Consider the following 12,005-nt stretch of genomic DNA (forward strand, 5'->3'; position numbering starts at 1 on the left):
TTGATTTTCCTCTGGTGAGAAGATGAGCCTCAGACATAATTCTAATGTAGGCTTTGAGAAGTATGATTAGGTTAATCAAAGCTCTCTTTAATGACAACCTTGAAAGGTTGTCCTTTCATGAAGAAGAAGAAAAAAGGAGAAGGAGGAAAGGAAAATAAGAATAAGAAAGTATATGAATAAGAATAAGAAGGAGGAAGAGGAGGAGGAGGAGGAAGAAAAAGAGAAATTTTACCCTTTGCAACAGCGTGGATGGACCTGGAGAACAGTATGCTAAATGAAATAAACCTGCCAGAGAAAGAGAAGTACCATATGATTTTACTTATATGTGGAATCCAATGAACAATCCGAACTAGCAAGCAAAATAGAGGCTGACAACTCCTGTGAGGAGTGGTGGAAAAAGAAAAGAAAGACACATGAACGTGGACAACAATATGGTGACTGTAGAGTGGAGAGTGGTGCAGGTGGACGAGGGTATAAGAGGAATAAGCGGTAATAAAAATACAATAAAATTAAAAACACATACATATACACAAAGAAAGAAATATTGAAAGATTGGAAAACGATTTTTCCACAAACCAATGCACAGCTTTTATTGCATCTTTAAAATTACTCAGATAAATGTGAGGGATATCACCAATAAGGGTGAAGGATTATTCAGCATCTTGCTGTTTCTATAGCTGGACAACTTAGATCTTATTCATCACCCTGCTGAACTGTTTCTTTTTCAGAACATTGATACCTTCCAAAATTTTCTGATATCCTTGTTTTTAACTGCGGTGACTTGCTGAATCAAAGCAATTGAACTTGATACAAATTCAATGCAATTTCCTTCAAGAGTCAATTCTTAACTCATCTTTTGGGGCCCAAGATATTGAACAATCAATGCCTGACCTCATCAGAACCCTGCAGATGCATTTTTTGCCCAAGAAATTTCTGATTTCTACAACAGAACCAATGTTTTGAATAACAACACTGATGGGGAAGTGACCATACACAGACCTCATCTTGTAACAGAAGCCCAGTGTAACACACTTAATCACGTTCTGTACATGAATGCAGATAGTGGGAATGGTGGCCAGTTCCTTTCTATTTCCCCACCATTTTTCAACCCAGAGCCTCTTCTTTTTCTTTCCAAAGAGAGTGACCGAGTTCCAAGTTGGTACGATTAAAGGCCCTCCACAGGATGCCTCTGGGGCCCTTCACAATAACTGTGTGCCACTTCAGAATGATGTGGCTATTTTCTGGGATATCAACAGTCTGATTGCTGAGAATGGTCTTCATCCTTGCAGTAGAAGTGGAAAAGAAAGAGTGTCTTTCATCATCATGTACTTGTAGCTCTCAGGGTCCTGCATATGGCCAGAAAACTTTAAATATTGGCTGATTCCACAGAAATGGAAACATTGGAAATTTATCAGTTCCAGATTTTTTGCCATCCTTTATTAGAAAACTTTGAATTCATTACTTGTGGATATCTTTTATATTCATTTTTTTGTTCAACAAATCATCTTACACTGACAATTTGATTTCAAACCCCAGTATTTGTTCAAAGTGAAGGAAAATTTGTTTTCTTAATTATTTGAGATCACACTTCAGTATTTTTGTGATATTGCTATGAACATCTCATATAAACATTCTCCTGTGATTCAGTGGATCCAAAACACTTACTAAAGTTTCAATAATACTTTTTAGTAATAAATAAATATACATATTATTATATTATATATTACAAATTCCTGAAAGCCATTTAGTAATACTAATTAAAGAGTATTCCATTTTCTTAATCTTTAACCTAAGAACTCACATTTTAAGTATCTATGTCACAAAAATATATACAATTCTAAGCTCTACATGAAGCTTTGTTAGATAAATTATAGTAGTACAATGAAATGCAGTATAAATAGTGAATTGTTTACGAGAAATAGCTATCTGCATAAGCTTATTTGTGCTATATTGATAAATAAAAGACTTACAAAATTGGTTGTATATATGCTCTCATTTTATTTAAGAATAAAGACAAATATAAAATGTTAAGAGTAATATAAATAAATTTATCAATGATTTTTATGGAGCAAAATTTAGAGCATAAAATGTATACTGGTTTCTTATCTACATTTTCTAACTTACCAGTTATTTTTGTTATAAATATACTTCAAAAGATGTATACATTTCTTTACCCTGAAGTATTAAATATTTTGATATTGTGAGGTCTAAAATTTCATCTCTATTTTCTTCATTTTTTCCATAACCAAAGTAAGAAGAAAAAATTTCCATAGTTCTCCTTACATAAGAAACTGCAACAAATTAAACTGTCAACAAATACCAATGGGAAAATAAATCCTTTTTATAACTGCCTAACAAAATGTCACTTTGACATATTTGACATTTTGATATGATCACGGTAATTTTGTGAAAAGCTCAGTAAATTTGTAAACCAAGTGCAAATAATGTGGCATAAAATGTTCATTATGTAAATTAGATTGTTTAAATCTTCACATGTAGCTAATGTGTTTATGCTGAACTTGAAGGCATTTTTTCTCTTCCCACCCAGCAGAACCCAACTGTACATCTTTCTAGTCATCTACATGTTATTAAATAAAACAATTTACATTGCTACACAAACAAAGTCAGCAAAAAAAAAATAAATAAGATGTCATCATGTTAGTCCTGACAGCGAAGTGGTATGACAGAAGGAAAAAAAGACTTGAAGATAAAAGGACTTACACATCACTGTAGATATGAAAGAAATTTAGTAATCAAAAAGTATTGATTTCTCTTAATCAATAATAAAATTATAATATATAATAATAGAGTTTCTCAGTTAAAATTTACAATTAGTGAAAAAACTGTAATATAATTCTAGTGAAGTCATAAATTTGCTAGAGTTTAAATTACATGTGGAAAGGAAATATATTTTCTTCATTGCTTATTTTATTCCCCTTACTCTCTACTTGTTGAACAGGTTGAGATAGGGAAAGAAATAAATGTCATAATGACCAATTTCAGTAATCTCTGCCTAAGCGAATCACCATGTCTTTTGGAAACTTTCTCTGATAAAAATTCATTTTCTGATTCCACATGTTCTTTCTTGATTGTTGTATGGTTGTATGAAGAAACAATGTAGTAAACTTGACCTCATATAAGACATGACATCCATAAGCATACATTGTTTATCTCCTGAATACTCTGTGGGGCCTGAAAAACTGGTGACCTGCTCTTCTTTCCAAACTGATAACATGGAGAGCAAATGGGTTTTACCTGGCTGTTGCTGAGTTGATAATATACTACCATTCATTGCTGGAGTTGGTATTTCTAACCATTTGCCTGTGGTCACAAATTGTTCTCCTAAAGATACTCTTCTGTTTTGACACCCTCCTGATTTTCAAATGAAATATGCAAGCATGTTGGAACATTTCCGTGAAATACACTGACCTTGGAGAAATAAAGGTAATGAAAACAGAAAAGGGAAAATAACCATAGTGTGCATGCTATACAACTCGACTGTAAGTAGAATTTATGTCATCATAGTAAGTCTCTGGGATCATCAAACGGATTTTGACCACTACTCTTGCATTATGAACTGTTGTCTTTTTTGTGGGTTTATGACACAGAAAAATACTGACACTCATATGTTTATTTGTATGTATTGAAAAAATGTTTTTGAGTTATGATTCTGTAGATACTATCCTCTATAGAAGTCAGATAGTTTTGAAAACTTGCCTCCTGATCATGAATATGCTTTAAGTCTTTAGTAGTTTTGGTAGTTTGTTTGATTTCCATTGGCAGGGCTCAGGGGGTCTGGGTGTGTAATTTCTTTGACCTTATATTCTAAAAAAAACTTTTAAACTGTTATTTGTTTCCTGTGTGTATATGTTTCAGGACTTTTATCCAAGGTTCTTTCCTTGACAGTTTTCTCAAATTTGCTTTATTTCTCTGCTTTTGCATCACCAAACATCCTTCTCAACCTAATAATGACCACAATGAGAAGGGCAGTATGTCAGATATAAGTTGATAAAAAGTTTTAATAAAGGATTTTTCTAAGCACTTTTTGCCAGAAAGTAGAATCAAGTCTTAATTAAATCTTTGTCACTCCCAGAAAGAGGGTCTTTACAATATCTGCCCACAAGAATTTTAGAATTGCTATCAAGTACTCCTATTGCGTTTCTCACATTTATTAACTGGGACAGTTCATTAGGGTTCTCTTTTCCCTATTATATCTTTGTGTAATGCAGTATAAATAAAGGTAGAGTACAGATATCTTTTCAGTTTACTAGTTTCTGGGGGGGGGATATCTAAACTTAATGGAGATAATTGAGGATTGTCTGGAAATCCTTAATTTTGGCTTGAATGCAGTGACTGAATGGGAGTTTGTGAGTATTTTTAAGGAAAAATTGAGTTTGTTTATAGATAAGAGAAAGAATGAAATGAGCATTAGGTAATCAGGAGGACAGATAATGACAGAGGTATGCCAGGCATTCACTAGTACCAGGTGCTTTTTCTGGGTATCCACCAAAACTGTACAGTCTAGGCTCCTTTAGAATTAGAATGGGACGCATACAGATATTACAAGTCCTATTTCCAGGCTTTGCCACAAATTTTAAGACTTTAAGTATGATTGTCCAGAGTCTCTCTTTCTCTTCTGTTGACATCAGACTACACCTTCAAGTTGTAAGAAATCTGCATCTTTTCATGGTGAGCAAGGAAAACCTGTCATTTGTATTGGTTTTCTATTGCAGCTGAGTCAAACTTTAGTAGCTCAAAACAGCAAACATTCACTGTATCACAATGCAGCAGACCGGAATTGGACGTGAGTTTTGTGAATCTAAGGTCAACCTGTTGGAAAGCCTGTCTTTTTAAGGGGAACTCTAAGGCAGAATTTATTGCCTTGCATTTTTCAGTGGGTAGAACCTTCCCATATTCTTTGCCTTATGGCCCTTTCCTCATTTTGAAGTCAGCAGCATAGCAATTTCCCATCCCTTTTTCTCTATTACTACTGCTTTCATCCTCAGATCTCTTTGTCTGATTCTTCAGCCTGTCTCTTATAAAGACCTTTATAATTACATTGTACCCACCCAGATAATCTAAGACAATCTCCTCATTTCAAAATTCTGAATTAACAATCACAGCTAAAAATCCCCTTTACTATGTAAGGTAACATTTTCACAGGTTCTGGATCTGGACATCTTTGAAGGGCCTTCTTTCATTCAACCTACCACATGTGTTAATATTTATTTTGTATGATTTCAGAGTTGTTTATTTTACCCACTATACTATCCTGGATAATATAGATGACATGGAAGGTGATGATGAGTTTGATATTTCATGAGTTTAGAGTATCAGAGAGAGTATTAAGTTGTTATTCCCAATAGCAGTTTTAATATATGACTTTTGCAATCAACAAAAAAAACCTAACATTACCACAAAATTACCTTTAAGGGCAGCACTTTTACTCTATACACTTTTATAATAACACCTTTCAAGGTGCCTAGAAGAAAGGTGGTTTGGGGGAACTGTCTCTAAGAAAAGATAAGTCTTTGTAGTCAATTATTACTAATGTGAATGCCCTCAATGTTCTCAGTCTAGGGTATATATTGAATCACACCCCCTTGCAAATAAAGACATTTGAATGACATTACACAGGAAATATATATGGTAAGAACAAAGTTCCAAGGTCCAAAAAAGAAAAAAAAAGACACCCCAGTAAAAGATCAATATTTAAACAATGGGTAACAGAAGAGAACCTGACAAGGATTCTGAGAAACAATTTTTGGAACAGTGACAGGACAACAAAGGTACAGATTTCTAGAAATCAAGGGCAAAATACATTATATTATAGGGGGAAAGGGGATGGACTCACATGAACAAGTGTAAAGGACACATGGACAATAAGTAAGGTAGGGGGCGGAAATGGGAGGGAGGTGGGGAGCACTGGGGGGCAGGGCTGGGAATATAATACAGAAAACTGTACTTGAACAAAAACTAAATAAAAATGAAAATTTAAAAAATACATTATATTTAACTAGAATTAATTAGATTGATTCTTTAGAGAGGTCACATGTGATCAATTCTAAGAAATATTTATTGGAATCAATAGCACATGTGCCTTTTGTGACTCAGACAAGAACAGAATTCATGGAGTAGCAGTTTACATTCCTAATTGTAGGAGTACAGGCTGAGTCAATATTAGAAATAACAAGCATATGAAATTGGGCCAGGTAAGGTATTTATGAAATCATTAAAATATTTTTATTTGTTTCTTTTGTTTATTATCTTGGGGAAAGCATGAAGTCAAGAAATAGTTGTTTCAATGTGTGAGACTATCAAAGTGTTTAAACATTGATGAGTTAGGGGAATACACAGAAAGATGCAGGGTACAGAGGGTATTAATGTGGTGTCACCGGGAGATAAGATTCTAATATGAAGTGGTTGTAAAAAGTTAGTGATGTTCCTTGGAAGTGGCTTCTATAACTCTGTCATGTTGTTTTGAATGAAAAGAACATATAGTAGAATAGATTATTTGGAAAAATTAAAGAATATTTTACATAGTTACTTTGACCGGGTAAATGCAAAATGATTCATGAGCTGCATAATGTCACAAGTCTGTCTAAAATCAGTTGTCAGTTATTGAAAGCTAGGTGGAAAAGCTGAGAAACCAATATTTAGACCTCTGTAAAGTTGCAATTTTACTGGAAGCATGTATAGAAATTTAATTAAAAAATTAAAGATGCCAGCAAGAGAATGATTAAAATGATATGCACCATTAAATTCAGAAAAATGAGGAACAAAGGAAATATTGAATGTATAAAACAGTGGGGCCCTGGCTGGCATAGCTCAGTGGATTGAGCGCGGGCCTGCGAACCACACGATCTCAGTTTGATTCCCAGTCAGGGCACATGCCTGGGTTGCAGGCCAGTTCCCAGCAGGGGACTCACGAGAGGCAACCATACATTGATATTTTTCTCCCTCTCTCCTCCCCTTCCCCTCTAAAGATAAATAAATAAATACAAATATTTTTAAAAAACAGTGGGGACTTGGTGAAAATGCTAATCAACATGCAGGCTTTAGAGAAATGATATGACTGGAGCTCTAGTTATGGCTGCCAGATAAATGTCATGGGCAGCCTCGTGTGAGAGTCGCAAGGATAGATTTCAGTGAGTGGATGTGATAGTTGCTCAAAAGTTTACAATTGAAGAAATTCAGATATTTATGGGACCACGTGGCTGAAATAGACTAAAGTGGAGATCCCGGGAGTTGAGAATATTATGGAATGAAGTTCACATGTTGGATGTGTGTTTGGATGTTGACATCACTTTGTTTGATAGATTATTGAATTTGAGGTGAAGAGAAAATCAACGAGTTAGGTGACAAAACCTTAAATTAAGAATGCAGTGTGACTAAGAACATATACGTATGAGACAGTGAGCAAAATACGTTGAGCAGAATAAGACAAACACCAAAACAACATAAACATGTTAAGTAAAAACCCTGGATATTCTTGCAGTTTGTATGGATTAGATGATACAACTCTCAGTGTGAGAAACATTCAAAACTGAAAGGAATTTTTGTGAGTTTATATGAGACAAACTGAAGACATTTCATTGCAGGGAAGCAAAACCTCAATGAGTTGAGAAAAGGTCCAAAGAATGAAAGTTTTATTCTTTGTTTTGTACATTACAATCCAAAGAGGAAGGTGAACGTGGGTTACATAAAATTCATTTGAGATAGATTAGGGAGGCTGGAGAAAGCAAAGCATTGAGGGAGGTGGGCTTGGAGAAAAGTAAAGTCATAGACACATCTTTTGCACAGATGGATACAAGACAATTCATAGTCAACAATGAATGCATTAACACAATAACAGTAACAATTAAGGGATTTGTAGTTTCCCCCTGGTGCAATGCCTGTGCTCTGATGGGTCCAGGAAAAGGAAATTTGATGTTCCAAATGTATGTTACCATGGATGCAAACTGACAGCAGTCAGGCTCAGTTAAGGGAAACATCAAATTTTGTTAGGGAGAAATATTGGGTTGACCAAAATGTTCTTTTTGTTTTTGCTATTTTTCCATTAGATGGCTCTGGTAGTGCTTAGTTGTCTTTAACTTCACTCAATGCAATTTTGTTAGATTGGATTGTGGCAGCTGTCATATCAGTGTGCATTTAAAAAAATCAAAATTGGTGAATTTTTGTGTTTTGAAGTTTAAAGAAAATATACAACATTTTGGCATCTCATGCTTTATGATTTCAAGAAAGGTAAGATCACAACGGAAACACAACACAAGATTTGTGCAGTGTATGGAGAAGGTGCTGTGACCGATTGAATGTGTCAAAGGAGGTTTCCCGAGTTTCATGTGGAGATGTCTGGCAGGATGATGCTGCCTGGTTGGAGACCAGTTGAAGTTGATAGTGATCAAATGGAGATATTAATAGAGAAAAATTAACTTTATACAATGCAGGAGATAACAAACATACTCAAAATGTCCAAATCAATAAAGTTTTGGGTGAAAATGGTAAATATGTTTTATTTCTTGGAAAAAACTTAATGGATTTTTGGCCAACACAATGGCAGCCTAGGACATAACTACCCACCGTGAACTGCTTTTAGTTAGAAAGTTATTTTTTAAATATTTTATATTATTTATACTATTATAGTTGTTCTACTTTTCCCCCTTCATTTTGCTCCACCCAGCCCTCCCTGTACTTCCATAGGCAGTGCCCAAACTGTTGTCCATGTCCATGTCCATGTCCATGTGTCCTTCATGTGTTCTTTGAATAATCCCTTTGCCTTCTTTCAGTCAGTCCCCACCTTCCACTCCCTTCTTACAGTTGTTAGTCTGTTCCACGATTCTTTGCCTCTGGTTCTATTTTGCTCATTTTTTAATTTTATTCATTAGATTCTTCTTATAAGTGAAATCAAATAGTATTTGTCTTTCACTGACTGGCTTATCCATTGAGCATAAGAGTCTCCAGTTTCATCCATGCTGTCACAAAAGGTAGGAATCCCTTCTTTTTTTTTCTGCAGCGTTAGTATTTCGTGGTATAAAAGTACCACTTTCTCTCTCTCTTTCTCTCATTTCAGATCATCCTATGTGGTCACTTTAGTTCTCAGAATTTGTAAGGCTACCCCACTGGCCTCCCCATGAGCTTTCAGATTTCACCGGTGAAAATGCACTATATATATAGCGCTAAAGGAAGTTTTCTTCATAGAATAATTGTAAAATGACCATTTTACAGATAAACTTTAAGAATCAGTAACTAAATAAATCCAATTTATTAACTGAAGAAATGATTCATACCAATACATGCCGGTGTGACAATATAGATGGCAGGCAATATACCTCAATCTAAGCAAGATAACTACTAGGTAATCTTAAAATAAGTTACCTGGTTATAATTAAAGGTGTTAAAATGTAGACTTTATGTATAATAAAATCAATTAAATGAAATGAGGTTTCCAAAGTGAAGGTATTTGTCAGTGTTTTTTGAGCTCTCCCCAGAGGGTCTTTGGCTCAGCCAAACAACATGTTCTAAAGTAGGTCTCACACATGCTGTATAGCAGCACCGGGTATTACAGACCCCATAGCTTGCCTCCATCAAAAACCTCCAGCTAACTTTTCTTGCTCTAATTCTGTACAGCATAGAAGAAATTCTAGTTTTTGCATTAGTTCTTCTGAAAACATGGGCAAAAAAGTAAGTGTGGGAAGAAAATCATGTTTCTGAAATTAAGGATTAGATTCTAACTTTCAAGTTTCCCTTCCCTTCTGCAGTCTGGCCTTAGCAATCAACATTCCTCTTTCTTTGTGGTCCCAACTCTGTCACCTTCAACACTGCGGCATAAATGAGTTTAAGAGTATGACATGCAAAGTGTAAGAAACATATGAAAATCTCTGTCTATTATCCCCATAATATTTGTAGGCATGAATAAGGTCAAATTCTTAACTCATTAAGGCAACTTAACTTATTATTAATACTAAGCTGAGTGATAGATTGCAGGATGGTGACTTACATGTTGACTAGATCAAAGTGTGGTGAATCCGATGTGCACAGAGGTGCTTTTCTCTGGCTCTACTTGCCTTCTTTCCATACCATTAGATTGCAGTCAGCTCGAGCTTAGCTTATGAGATGAGACCCAGGCATGCTTTCAGAAGTCTCTTTCAGTCTCGCATTTACGCTGTCTAAGCAGCAATGGCTCCCAAGGTCGGTTCCCTGTGTTCAAGACCAGGGGTTTCCTCTGTCTTTCCTCCTCCCATCTGGGAGCTCTAACCAGAAGCTCTAACCAGAGTGGTCTAGTAAAGAAAGCCAGATCATCACTTGGCCCTTGAGATAAATGCTAAATCCTGAGCTCTTTACTTTTATTCTATTACTGAATGAACTCCCTTGCAATTATTCAGTGTGCTGTTTTTATAAAGATATTTAGATCAAATTAGTTTAGCAAAAAAATGTATTGCTGCATATAATTCAGTTCAGTATCCTAAAGTTCTGAGTTTCTGTATCATATATAGATTAAAATTTTAAAAAAAGTTCTTATGTTTTCTTTTCCCCTTGACTTCTATGACTATATCACCTTCCAAAGTTTTGATGAGTTCAGATGAGGATAGTTTAGAAGACAATATTCAAGAACTTGAGCAGTCTCTAGTCCATTAGAACAGATGCTGACCTTACAGCTTGATCCCAGATAAGAGCAAGATCCCAGAGCAAGATCCCAGATAAGCCAGCTGTGCCAGGAATTAATTCTTTAGCTGCTTTACCAAAGAGATGTCTAGGGGACCAGCTGGGTATATGAGTGGTGGCAGGATTCAAGTAAACTCACTATAGCAGGATTTTACCTACTAGTTATTGACAACCTGTACAGGTGTACAACTTTTTCCACATTACTATAAACCCCGATTTAGGTATGTTTGGTAGTATTACTGTCAGTGACTATCAAGCTTTTTAATAATATCAAAATCTCATGCTTATATCTAACAGCATTCAAAATATTGCATTGGTTATTTTAGGAAATAATATTGTGACTCAAGAGTCTCCTGTTTGATTGCTTAAATTGAGCTAAGGAAATTAGTAGTGAGTATACTTATGTTAACAACTATAGAGTAGTTTGTGTTAATAGCATTTTTTTCTGTTTCACTTTGTTTTTTATATATTTTTATACATATTTCTGTCTCTATTACCTCTAAATCAAAGAACACCTTAGTAAACTGAATTAATTTATTAAGGAAATGTTAGTTATATTGTAATTACTCCATACTCCTGTATATAACAAAAAGCACTGGAACACCATACAGCTATAATGTAACTTCTCACTCCTGCCTCAAAATTAAATATGTCAAGGATCTTCCACATATTTAAAATGTGAGGTATGTGCAAAATATATTCAGCCACATGATATGAAAAATAGACACATTTATTGAAGAAGATACCAGATACATTGTACAGAAGAAAATGATACCTCAGTCCCCTTCAAAATGGGCACCTTGGGACCTCACACAGTTCTTCCAGAGTCTCTTCCACTGTTCATAACCTTCTGCAAAATCCTTTGTTGGAATCACCATCAGCTGCTCCATTGTATTTTCCTGAATCTCATTGATGGTCTGAAATCTTTTCTCTCTCAAAGGTGACTTTAGTTTTGAGAAAAAACAGATGTTGCTGGGCACCAAATCTGGGTTGTAAGGGGACTAAGTCACCTGGGTGATTTGATGTTTTGCAAAAAAATTCTCATGAAACACGATGCATTGAATGGGCACATTGTGGCTGCTAGTCACCAGTTGCCCATAGCTGTAGCCTTCTGAATTGTCCGAAAAACTTCCATGGAAGAATGTTCAAATTTAATGCAGAATTTTATACATATTCACTGCTCTACTCACTTAGTCATTCTGAATATGATGGCCACACAGTACACATTCTCACTCAAAGCCATCTACCGCACCCCCCCCCCCAACCCCGCTGACTAGTACAGCGAAATCAGCATTGTTCATGCATATGCATTCCATCCATTCGCCTCAGCTACCAGGTTACAA

At 35.3% G+C, this 12,005-nt stretch overlaps 1 pseudogene; it reads right to left on the reverse strand.

Moving 5' to 3' along the window:
• Positions 1 to 648: 648 nt before the first annotated feature.
• LOC119000295 (60S ribosomal protein L9-like) lies at positions 649 to 1,311 on the reverse strand (annotated as a pseudogene).
• Positions 1,312 to 12,005: the final 10,694 nt, after the last annotated feature.

The sequence above is a fragment of the Sturnira hondurensis genome, unplaced genomic scaffold, assembly GCF_014824575.4.
Source record: "Sturnira hondurensis isolate 20B ecotype Veracruz unplaced genomic scaffold, ASM1482457v3 Scaffold0015596, whole genome shotgun sequence".
In the NCBI taxonomy this organism is placed as follows: Eukaryota; Metazoa; Chordata; class Mammalia; order Chiroptera; family Phyllostomidae; genus Sturnira; species Sturnira hondurensis.